Genomic DNA, 12,747 nt, shown 5'->3' on the forward strand with positions numbered 1-12,747 from the left:
CGAGACAGTATCGATGTGTCCTCCGTTATGAAACAGAAAAGACGAGGAGACACTGGTTGTGAAGACTGGAGAGGAGTAAATGTTATTTACCAGTCTCCAATATATTCTTGTTAGACGGTATACAGTAAAATGTAGTGAAAGAAACAGAAAATATTTGGAAGAAGGGATTGTGAGTGACAATGTCAACAGCACAGGGCAAATTGAAATGGAATGAACGAAAATTATTTTATGAAGTGTTTAATAAGTGTGCGTGTGCAGATAGATAGACTTGTTCATAAGTGCACAATACATTCAGAATTAGCAACGGAAACTGAGTAAACAAAATATGAATCATATAGTAGGCAAAATTTTTATAACATTGTAACGTTACTTGCTACTCAGCTGAGGTGTCATATTTCTCTTCTCTCAATATTACCCAGACCCCCAGCCCACCCGATCAGACACACACTTTCTGGGATTCCCTGCTCTAGACTCTCATTCTTATCAGGATGCATTCTATAAATTACAGTTCTGGTGTCATACTTTATTTCAACTAATCCACTTTCTACTGGGAAAAAAAAAACATATATATATATATATATGTGTGTGTGTGTGTGTGTGTGTGTGTGTGTGTGTGTGTGTACTACTGGCTTCTGTCAAACGCTGATGTCTGGCATATTATTGGAGATAACATTTCTCGCAGTAGACGCAGAATTTTAACATATTACTCTGTTGTACATATACTGTGGAAAGGACACAGCACATAACAAAACAAATAGGGAAGTACATCTCGATCTGCCGATAATCTAGATTTCTCCTTTTTTACACCTCCTCATCCACGTATTCTCGCTCTATCTCTCTTTGCATCTCATTAGTAAGCCCACCAATTATTCTCCGTGTCCCATTTCTCAAACATCCCGCTTTCAGCTTATACCCATTGCTCACTTTTGAATGTGATTATTATTGATGAGCATCATGAGAAAGACACAACAGAGGATCTGCCCAGAGGTAATGGGAGCAGGAGCCGAGCAAGGAAGATGGAGAAGCAGCAATGGTAGGGGTTTCTGGGGATAATTCAGAGAGAGAACTGACATTCATTCCAAGAAATAAGAAGAACGTTCAGGGAATGACAACACAATCGTTGCTGATATGGGAAGTCAGTGGCAGCATGAAATCCATAGAGAAACCATGCAATGTGGTGAGGGATTATTGGTAATCAGAATGATGAGGAAGACTTTAAATACCAGCTGAAGAAAACAGGAAGGAGAAGATAAAATATGTCACTAAGCTCGTAAATGCTATAACATAAGACTGCTGCACGAGGTTTTTTGAAAAATAACAGGGAAGAGAGGGAGAAAGAGCAAAGTTTGGAAAATCCGGCTGGAGATGTAGGTGTGGGATACAATGAACTGGCAGAGGAATTGAATAGGGACGTTGCATGAGTCATCATAATGGAAGACACGAGCAGCATGACAGAGAGAGTCAGAGGACAGAGGTGAGTGTAGTGACCGTCACTAAAGACAAGGTGCTGGTGAAGCTGAAAGATCTGAAGGCGAATAAAACATCTGGACCAGAGAGACTACACCTCATAGTTCTATAAAGATAGCTGAGGAGATTGGAGAGGCACTGCTGGTGATCTTTCAGAAATCACTGGAGTCTGAGAGAGTCCAGTCGGACTGGCAAACATATCCCCAATGATGGCCAGGTGAGTTGATACTGTTGTTAAGAAAGCTGAGTGGATCCTTGGTTTTATGGACAGAGGTACAGAGTACCAAAGCAAGGAAAATAAGGAGTATATAGAAATTTTTTTGATTAATCTACAGCATAACAAGAATTAAACTTCTAAACGCTATTTCAACGTGCAGACTTGCAAGTGCAATTGAAACAAATTAAACCAGTTTGAAGCAGACAGGAGCAAACGTGGCAAAATGACTGCTGCTTCGACCCTGTAGTTAGAATATCGGAAATATATTTTAAATAAGTAGAGTAAAAGAATGGTTACAAAGCAAGTATAAAAAGCATGATTAATGCTGTTATAGCAGATATGCTGCTGTGTGGTCCACATATAAGAAGAAATACAGCAGGGCATTTGAAAAGATCGTGGACTCTTTTCTTACTTCTGAGCAACACAACACACAAATTCCACGTGAAGTAGCATTTCACTTGTATTCTTTCAATCCAGTCTCCTGCTCACAACGCAGTCTCATTTACGTTGGGTAGACGAAACAGAGACTGCATTGAGGAATACTTGGTCCGTCGGAATAACCCTGACCTTCTCATTGCTTCATATTACAATAGCCTACCTTGGTCTCATGCTGACATTTCAGTCCTGGGGTGCTGCAACGTTCCAATCAAGCACAACCCAAGCTCAATTTACACTTTGGTATGTGACAGCCTATTGGAGTTAATACACAATTCCATAACTTCACAGCCTAACCCCATTATGTCTCTTCTCCATTTCCTTGTTCAAACCTATTTCCTCCTGGTGTCGCAATGACCTTGTCTAGTTTGTGTCTTGCACTCAATGCAGAGAAATCGTATCCTCCATTTACACCTTTATTTCCAACAGTTTTATATTAATTTTACTTTCACTGCAATTAAAGCCCGTTTGTGTTTTGCACCGCACGTCCACGCCATCGGTTTCCCGTCACACCTCCTCCAATTCTGCCAAGAAATTAGAAAGCTTAATTTAAAATCCTTTTCATGTTCTGATTAAAGGTCACTCTAGACTTTAAGTGTTACTTCTACTTCTTTGTCTCTGGCAGAGTCTGCGAGACCTGCTGAGTGTCTCCAGAAATGAATCGGCACTGAACAGATTTTCAAAAAAAGAAATAACTGTTGATACAGGAAATCTGCAACAAAAGCAAAACTTGCTGTCAAGTTTGGGAGCTTTATCGAAGAGTTGCTGAACCGAAACGATTAACTCTGTTTTCACTCCACAATGCTGCCACACCTGCTTCATTTCTCCAGGAATTTTCTGTTTTGAGCAAGTTTCAAGGACATGTATCAAAGCGACTCAAACGGCCTGTCCAATATGGATCTCCAAACATCAGGAAGTGAAACTACATAAGGCCAGCGTCACTGACACTACCGAATTCATAATCATGGTCACCGAGACAAACGGGGGGAAGCACAATCACTTAAAACACAGAGGTTGGCTCTACTGGAAGGGAATAGATTCAGATGAATAGAGAACATTGAACATTAAAGCGCAGTTCAGGCACTTTGGCCCTTGATGTTGCGCCAACTGTGGAACCAATCTGAAGTCCATTTAAACTACACTGTTCCATTCTCATCCATACATCTATCCAATGACCATTTCAATGCCCTTAAAGTTGGCGAATCCACTACTGTTGAAGACACGGCATTCCGTGCTGCTACTACATTCTGAATAAAGAAACTACCTCTGACATCTGTCCTATATCTAACAGCTCTCAGTTTAAAGCTATGTCCCCTCATGCTAGCCATCACCTTCCAAAGAAAAAGGCTCTCACTGCCCATCCCATCAAATCCAAAGATGAGCTTATATGTCTTAATTAAATCATCTCTCAAATTTCTTCTCCCTAACGAAAACAACCTCAGTCCCTCAGCCTTTATTCACAAGACCTTCCCTCCATACCAAGAAAGATCCTAGTAAAGCTCTTCTGCACCCTTTCCAAAGCTTCCACCTCCTTCCTATAATGTGGTGACCAGAACAGTACACCATACTCCAAGTATGGCCGCAGCAGAGTTTTGCACAGGTGCAGAATGACCTCGTGACTCCGAAATTCAATTTCTTATGCGGAAAGTCAGGAGGCATGGGATAGAGGGAAATTTGGCCAATTGGATAGAAAACTGGCTAACCGGTCGAAGGCAGAGAGTGGTGGTAGATGGTAAATATTCAGCCTGGAGCCCAGTTACAAGTGGAGTTCCGCAGGGTTCAGTTCTGGGTCCTCTGCTGTTTATAATTTTTATTAATGACTTAGATGAGGGAGTCGAAGGGTGGGTCAGTAAATTTGCAGATGATACGAAGATAGGTGGAGTTGCGGACAGTGAGTAGGGCTGTTGTCGGCTGCAGAGGGACTTAGATATGATGCAGAGCTGGGCTGAGGAGTGGCAGATGGAGTTCAACCCTGCCAAGTATGAGGTTGTCCATTTTGGAAGAACAAATAAGAATGCGGAATACAGGGTTAATGGTAGGGTTCTTAGTCAAGTGGAGGAACAGAGGGATCTTGGGGTCTATGTACATAGATCTTTGAAGGTTGCCACTCAGGTGGATAGAGTTTGTAAGAAGGCCTATGGAGTATTATCGTTCATTAGCAGAGGGATTGAATTCAAGAGTCGTGAAGTGATGTTGCAGCTGTACAGGACTTTGGTTACGCCACATTTGGAGTACTGTGTGCAGTTCTGGTCGCCTCACTTTAGGAAAGATGTGGAAGCTTTGGAGAGGGTGCAGAGAAGATTTACCAGGATGTTGCCTGGAATGGAGAGTAGGTCGTACGAGGATAGGTTGAGAGTTCTCGGCCTTTTCTCGTTGGAACGGCGAAGGATGAGTGGTGACTTGATAGAGGTTTATAAGATGATCAGAGGAATAGATAGAGTAGACAGTCAGAAATGTTTTCCCCGGGTACAACAGAGTGTTACAAGGGGACATAAATTTAAGGTGAAGGGTGGAAGGTATAGGGGAGATGTCAGGGGTGGGTTCTTTACCAAGAGAATAGTGGGGGCATGGAATGCGCTGCCCGTGGGAGTGGTGGAGTCAGAATCATTGGCGACCTTTAAGCGGCATTTGGATTGGTACATGGATGGGTGCTTAATCTCGGTTAGAAGTTCGGCACAACATCGTGGGCCGAAGGGCCTGTTCTGTGCTGTATTGTTCTATGTTCTATGTTCTATGTTCTATCAAAAAAGGCTAACACACCATATGCCTTCTTAACAACCCTAACAACCTGATCGGCAACTTTCAGGGATAAATGTCCATGAACACTGAGATTTATCTGTTCATCTACATTGCCAAGAAATTACCATTACCCCAATACAATTTATTCCTGTTTTACTTCCAAAGTGAATCACCTCACTCTTATACTATGTAAACTGCATTTTCCACGTGTCAGTCCAGTTCTGCAGTTTATCTATTCCCTTCTGTATCTTGCAACATCCTTCAGCACTGTTCACAACTCTAGCGAACTTGGCATCCTACGCAAATTGGCTAGCCAATCATTCTTTGCCCTCATAAAGTATCATTCAGAAAAATGTCACCAAAACAGTTCATTGTGGTACTCCACAAGGAATGTATCTCCAGGATGAACATTTCCCATAAACCACCATCCTCTTCTTTCAGCCAATTTCTGATCCAAACCTCTCAATCACCCTCAGTCACATGCCTCCGTATTTTGTGCAATTGATTACCGGGGGAACCTTAACAAAAAACCTTACTGAAATCCATATACACCACAACAACTGTTTTACGCCTGTTTACTCACCTTAGCATTGAACTCAGTAAGGTTTCTGAGGCCCCAGCTACCCTGCACGAAACCATGTTGACTATCCCTAACTAGGAGGTTACAGGAGGCTCTCAGGCACTGAGGATGTCACCTAGAAAGGGGACGAAACATTTGCAAGACAAATTCCCAGCTCGGCGAACAGAACCACAACATTCCTAACCAATTTATTCGCCTCTAGATGGTACTTAGTACTATTCTCTTATAATCGTTTCCAACACTTTATCCGCAACAGAAGTAAGATTCACTGGTTTATAATTACCAGGGTTATCTGTGCTCCACTCTTTGAACAAGGGAACTTTTGCTGTGTTCCAGTCTTCTGGCACTATTCCTGTACACAATGATGACATAAAGAGCAAAGCCGAAGGCTCTGCAATCTCGTCTCTGGATTCTCAGAGAATCCTAGAATATGTTAAAGGGTTTTCAGGAATGTGACAAATTAGATTACCACAGTGTTGAAACCGGCCCTTCGGCCCAACAAGTCCACACCGACCAGCCAAAGGGCATCCCACCCAGACATTTACCCTTTCACCTCGCACTAAGGGAAATTGAGCATGGCCAATTCACTGAATCGGCACATTTTTGGATTGTGGGTGGAAACCGGAGGAAACCCACCCACCTTCAAACAATTGAAGTCACTGTACGTGAAATGAAAAAAAAACTTAACAGTAGATATGGCAAAAGGAAGTGGGCCCTGACATCGTGCCTGCAATGGGACTGGAAATGCGCAAACTCCACGCAGACAGTCGCCTGAGGCGGAAAGTCTAACCAGGTCACTGGCACTGTGAGGTAGCAGTGCTAACCAATGTGCCACCGTGCCGCCCTTGGAGGCGTGATAACATGGTCTGGCCCTAATGATGAATGAGGCTAAGAAATCGAAAGTGTAACCACATCAGAATCAAGAGTAGATTTCTGAGTACAGGGCTGATATGTGAATTGGTCTCGATGCGAATTGGCGAACAGTCAAAAAACAACGCATTGCAGATCAAAGTTGTGTATTTATGGAGTGTTGTCAACAATGGCAGAAGCAGAAATGTATTCAAACAATATTTATAACATTTTACTGGGATAATGCCTCAGTTTGCTATTGCCAACAAACTAATCTATGGTTCAGTGAAGAGTATGGGTAAACATGCCAGGGTCAGAACCATGCAGACCTAATCCTGATGATAATCCAATAAAGCTACTGCGTTCGACTGCTGGCATTGCGTTCGACTACTGACATTCCAATCAAGAGAAGTAAAATCAGATAGAGAGTGCAAAATGATCCTGCGGCACATATTTGATCGAAGACATGCTGTCCTGCCACATCCTTTCATAAGGATTATGGACTATTAAACCATTAACTGAAAGACAGAGGTCCACAAATATCCCCATCCTAAATAATGGAACAGCATTGTACATCAGTATAAAAGACAAAAACATAGAATCTATACCATTCTCAGCCGGAAGTGTTGAGTCAGTGATTCACCCTCGTCATGAAGCCCACTGAATCCCAGATGCCAGACTTCAATCAATTCAATTCGCTACACTTCACATTAAAAAAAAGCTGAAAACAGTAGCTATGTCAAAAGGCAATGGGCCCTGACATCATGCCTGCAATAGGACTGGAAATTCGTGCTGCACACTAAGCCGTGTCGCTGGGAAAACTGTTGAATTCATCTCCAACTCTGACATCTGCCTGGCAATGTGGAAAATTACTCAACTATGTTCAATCCATCCAAGAGGAGGATAATTGCAATCTGACCAATAATCACACCCTCAGGCCCATCACGACAGTCAAATTGGTGATAGATCTTTTTGATAGGGTTGTCAAGCAGCACAGAAATAACCTGACCAGTGTTATTTTCGATGGTGCTGTTGTTGAAATGGCACAGAATTAGTAATTCATACGAGGCTAATGCTCTGGCAACTGGTGGAAGTTAAAACAATTAATAAAACATCGAGATGAAAAACCTAATGTAAGTAGCAGTGAACTTGAAGCCAAGGTTGATTGTTAACACCAAATTTATTCCCCAGGGTACTTTCAGGAAGTGAATTTCCGGTGCTTTTCTGGACTTATCTAAAAGTGACTCCACGCACACAGACATCTGATAGACTCTTCAATGGTCTCTGAAACTGCCAAGCAAGCACTCAATTGTATCAAACCGCTCCGGGGTCTTAAAGGATAAAACCGGACAGAACACCCGGTGCCAGCCTCGATATCGGAAAAGGGAACGCGAAACACAATTCTTTCAAACCTGCATCCTCATTCCTAACATTTGAGAGTTTGTAACAACATTTATGCAGCTTTCTCACAGACTGCGCAGAAGCATCGGGAAAGGAGTAGGTCATTCAACACAATGAGCCTTCCCATTCCAGATCACGTTCAAACATCTCCTCAATACAATTTTCCCGCTGAATGTACATGTCCCTTAATGAGAATAACTATCAGAAAAATATAAATTGGAACTGCAGTAGTAGAATTTTCAACCCCATTAAATTCAAAAATAACTGATCCTTTATCCCCACACCATAAGCCTAGTATCTCGATTATTTTACTGTCGATAAATCCTGATTTATATTCACTGCCTTTGGTTTCCACAGCCTTAGGTGGTTTCCACAGCCTTAGCCCAGTCTCTGGGTGCAGGTTAGAACACAGACCAACACAGCGCAGAACAGGCCGTTCGACTCTCGATGTTGCGCCGACCTGTGAACTATTCTGAGCTCGTCCCCCTACATTATCCCATCATCATCCATGTGCTTATCTAAGGATTGTTTTAATCTCCCTAATGCCGCTGAGTTGGCTATCCTAGCAGGTAGGACATTCCACGCCCTTACTACTCTCTGCATAAAGAACTTACCTCTGACATCTGCCTTAAATCTATAACCTCTCAATTTGTAGTCGTGCCCTCTCGTACCAGCTGACGTCATCATCCTAGGAAAAAGTCTTTCACTGTCTACGCTATCTAATCCTCTGATCATCTTGTAAGTCTCTATCAAATCCCCCCTTAGCCTTCTTCTTTCCAATGAGAACAGACACAAGTCTTTCAGCCTTTCCTCATAAGACCTTCCCTCCAGACCAGTCAACATCCTGGTAAATCTCCTCTGCACCTTTTCCAAAGCTTCCACGTCCTTTCTGGACTGAGGCGACCAGAACTGTCCACAATTTTCCAAGTGTGGCCACACCAGCGTCTTGTATAGTTGTAGCATGATATTGCGGTTCTGGAACTCAATGCCTCTTCCAATGAAACCTCATACACCGTATGCCTTCTTTACAGTGCTATCCACCTGGGTGGCAACTTTCAGATATCTATGCACTTGGACTCCAACATTCCTCTGCACATCCACACGACCAAGAATCTTTCCATTGACCCAGTAATCTGCCATGCTGTTATTCTTCCCAAAGTGCATCACCTCACATTTCGCTGCATTGAACTCCATTTTCCACCTCTCAGCCCAATTCTGCAGATTATCAAGTCTCCCTGCAATCTGTAACATTCTTCCCAACTGCCCACTACTCCACCTACTTTGGTGTGGTCTGCAGATTTACTAATCCATACACCTATGCCTGCATCTCAGTCACTTATTAAAAATGACAAACAGCAGTGTTCCCAAAACAGATCCTTGTGGCTCACCAATAGCAACTGGACTCCAGACTGAATATTTTCCATCAACCACCACTCACTGCCTTCTTCTAGAAGCCAATTTCTAATCCAAACTGCTAAATTCCTCTCAATTCCATGCCTTTGCATTTTCTACATCATCCTACCATATGGAACCTTATCAAAGGCTTTACTGTCGTCCAAGTACACCACGTCAACTGTACTATCCTCATCGACGTGCATGGTCACCTTCTCAAAAATTCACTGAGGTTTTTGAGACATGACCTGCCCGTGACGAAACCATATTGACTATCTGAAATCAAGTTGTTGCTTGTTCGAAGATTATAAATCCTATCTCTCATAATCCTTTCCAAAACCTTTCCCACAACAGAAGTAAAGCTTACTGGTCTATAATTACCTGGGTTATCACTGCTGCCCTTCTTGAGCAAGGGCACATTTGCAATCCTCCAGTCCTCAGATACTAAACCTGTGGACAATGATGAATCAAATATCAAAGTCAAAGGCTCTGCTATCACCGCCATAGCTTCCTTGAGAATCGTCGCATAAATCCCATCCGGCCCAGGGGACTTCTGTACTTTGACTCCTTCTACCATTGATAACACCTGTGCGTAACTAACCTTGATCGTTTCTAGTCTAATGTCTCATACCTCATTCTTCTCCTCTACAATACTCTCCTTTTACTGAGTGAACACCAATGAGAAATGTTCATTCACCACGTCTCCGATCTCTACAGGGTCCACACCCAACTTTCCACTTCTGTCTTTGACTGGCCCTATTCCTACCCTAATAATCCTTTTATTCCTCACATAATTATCGAAAGCTTTAGGGTTCTCCTTTATTCTGTTTACTGAAGGCTGCTCATGTCCTCTCTTTGCTCTTCTTAACTCTCTCTATAAATCATTCAAAGCTGATCTGTAACTCTCCATCGCCTCATGTGTGCCATCTTGCGTTATCAACACATAAGCTTCTCTCTTCTTCTTAACAAGAGATGAAATTTCTGCAGTAAACTATGGTTCCCTTCCCTTATCACTTCCTCCCTGCCTGACAGGGACATACCTGTCAAGGACATAAAATATCTTTTCCTTAACCCAGCTCCATATTTCCATTATGTGCATCCCCTGCATTTTGCTAACCCATTCTATGCATCCTAATTCTTGCCTTCTCGCATTATAATTGGCCTTGCCCTATCAATAAGACTTGACCTATGGCATGCACTAAACTAACTATCCATCGCTAAACTGAACGTTACTGAATTATGGTCACTCTCTCCAAACAAATCAAACAACTGGTTGGATCATGACCAAACACCAGATCCAATGTGGCCTCGCTTCTTGTCGGCCCTTCGATATACTGTGTCAGGAAATCCTCTTGATCGTTATGGATGGAACCTCATTATGTCTAAAGCAGCCAATGATAAGGTGAGAAATGTCATACTTTCCATACGGTGCTCAATTCCTGTTAGTTTACACGCCTATGCAGAGACTTCATTTCGATTGCCAGAGATTTACAGGCTCTGAATGAACTGTGCCCTGCAATGCACAGTTACTATGTGACATTGCACTCAACGCCACATTGTTCATAATTCAGTCAGCAGCCACGATACCTTCATTCTGAAATAGTTAGCCATTCCTCATCAGATTCTGACCTGCAAAGTGAACATGAGTCTCCTCTCTCAAAGATAGAATATGCTTTTGTAACTGGTATAAAATAAAAATGGCTTCACTCCTTGTGCCAGAAAACCGTGCTGCGAAAACAGGTATTTTTTTTTTGAGTAATGAAGCCACGAGGAACAAAGTGGACAGTCTATCTGTGCAGTTCCAGCTCCATGTGTTTGTGAAGTTAGCGCATCTCTGACACATTCCTGTTCCTGGGTTAGTGACTTGAGAAGATAAATGACCTCCTGCTCATTTGTAAGTGACTCCAGGTGTGAAATGGTCACTTTCTGATCCTGTGCAAGTGATGCGTCGGGCTGAACAAACACCTTGTCTTCCGGTGTAACAGGTAGGAGGGACTGAATGGGTTATCCCTCTTCTTGTCATTAGCTTTGATGGGATGAATGGCTTGCCCATATTCTTGAAAAAGCCAGATTGAGATGCTGAATGATCTCCTCCGTTTCCTGTGGAAAGGTGCAGTGTTTGGCAGCGCTGTTACATGAATGGTACCGACATGTAAACAGCACAATCTTAAATGCAGTCCAGGTCTTGTTGGAAATGGATACAGACTGCTTCGGGAGCTGAGTGTGTGTTCTGAATATTGTGCAAACGAGAGCAAATATCCCCACTTCGGATCGGTGTAAACTCAAATGGGTTGAATGGCGTGCTTCAACACTGCAGGGAATCCCCGCTGACAAACTGGAGATGCCTGGGCAGAGGGAGCTACCCGGAGGATCTCCTGCAGTGATGCCACACGGCTGAGATGATTGATACTCACCGATGATAAACATCTTCCCTTGTGCTGTGAATGACTCCAAACAATGGATAGTTTGCAAACGATTCTCATTAAGTGCGATTTGGCTCAGGCTTCTTGGTGTGGCCCTCTGTCAAACACGGCCTTGAGATCAGGGTTAGTCTCTCTTCGTTAAGTCCTTGTGTTCACCTCTTTCGCTCATATCGATATGTCATGGTGTATGCGCAGGCAATGGTTTCTTCAAAGAGAGGGTAGTGAATGTCAGGAATTCTCTATTCCAGAGAGTCTGGGGAGCTAGATCACTGATTGGCCTTTGAATGATCTTCTCTGTTTCTGTGCACCAGGTGATAGCATTAAGTGGTCTCCAACTGCCCCAGTCTAGTACGTTTGAGGATTTGAATGGAACATCGGAGCATCAGACGCAAGAGCTGGATTAGGTCATTAGACTCTATGAACTTACTCTGAGATTGTGGCTGATCAGGCTGTCGTCTCAGCCCCACTTTCCTGTCTGTGTACCATTATCCGAGACTCACTTCTCTGTCAAATATTTAACTAACTCAGTTTGAATAAATGTCTCCAGAGAGGCACCACATGCCTCTGGGGAAGAGAATTCCCACGCAAAAAGCCGTTTTAGAATTTCCCCTGAACTCTCTTACAGTGTCATACAGCAGGGAACCATGTCCACATAATCCAAACATTCCAACCTGATCTCAACTCATTTGCCAGCATTAGGCCCATATCCCTCTAAATTCTTCATATTAATATACGCATCCAGATGTCTTTGAAATGCTGTTACTGTACCAGTCTCTATCACTTTCTCTCACAGCTCATTCCATATACACACGACACAGTCTGCATGAAACTTTTGTCCCATTACTATCTTTCTCCTCTCACCTTCAACCATTGCCCACTAGTTTTGGACTCCCCTATCCTGTTAAAAAGAGTTTGGGTATTAAGACTATCCATGCCCCTCATGATTTTAGAAACGATTTAATGTCAAGCCTCGGCCTCTGCTGCTCAGAGTAAACAATCCACAGTCTGTCCAGGCTCTCCCTGTAGCTCAATCGCTCCATGTCCGACAAATCATTGTAAAACATTTCTGCACCCTTTAAAATTTGACAAATCTGGCCTATAACAGTTACATCCAAATTAGACTCAGTATTCTAAATGTGACCTCATTAGCATCCTGCCCAGGCGCAACATGACCTTTTAGCTTTCTTACTCAATGCGCTGATCAATAAATGCAAGTCTACCAAGCCCCTTTTTTACGAACCTGT

The sequence above is a fragment of the Chiloscyllium punctatum genome, chromosome 14 (assembly GCF_047496795.1).
Source record: "Chiloscyllium punctatum isolate Juve2018m chromosome 14, sChiPun1.3, whole genome shotgun sequence".
Taxonomy (NCBI): domain Eukaryota; kingdom Metazoa; phylum Chordata; class Chondrichthyes; order Orectolobiformes; family Hemiscylliidae; genus Chiloscyllium; species Chiloscyllium punctatum.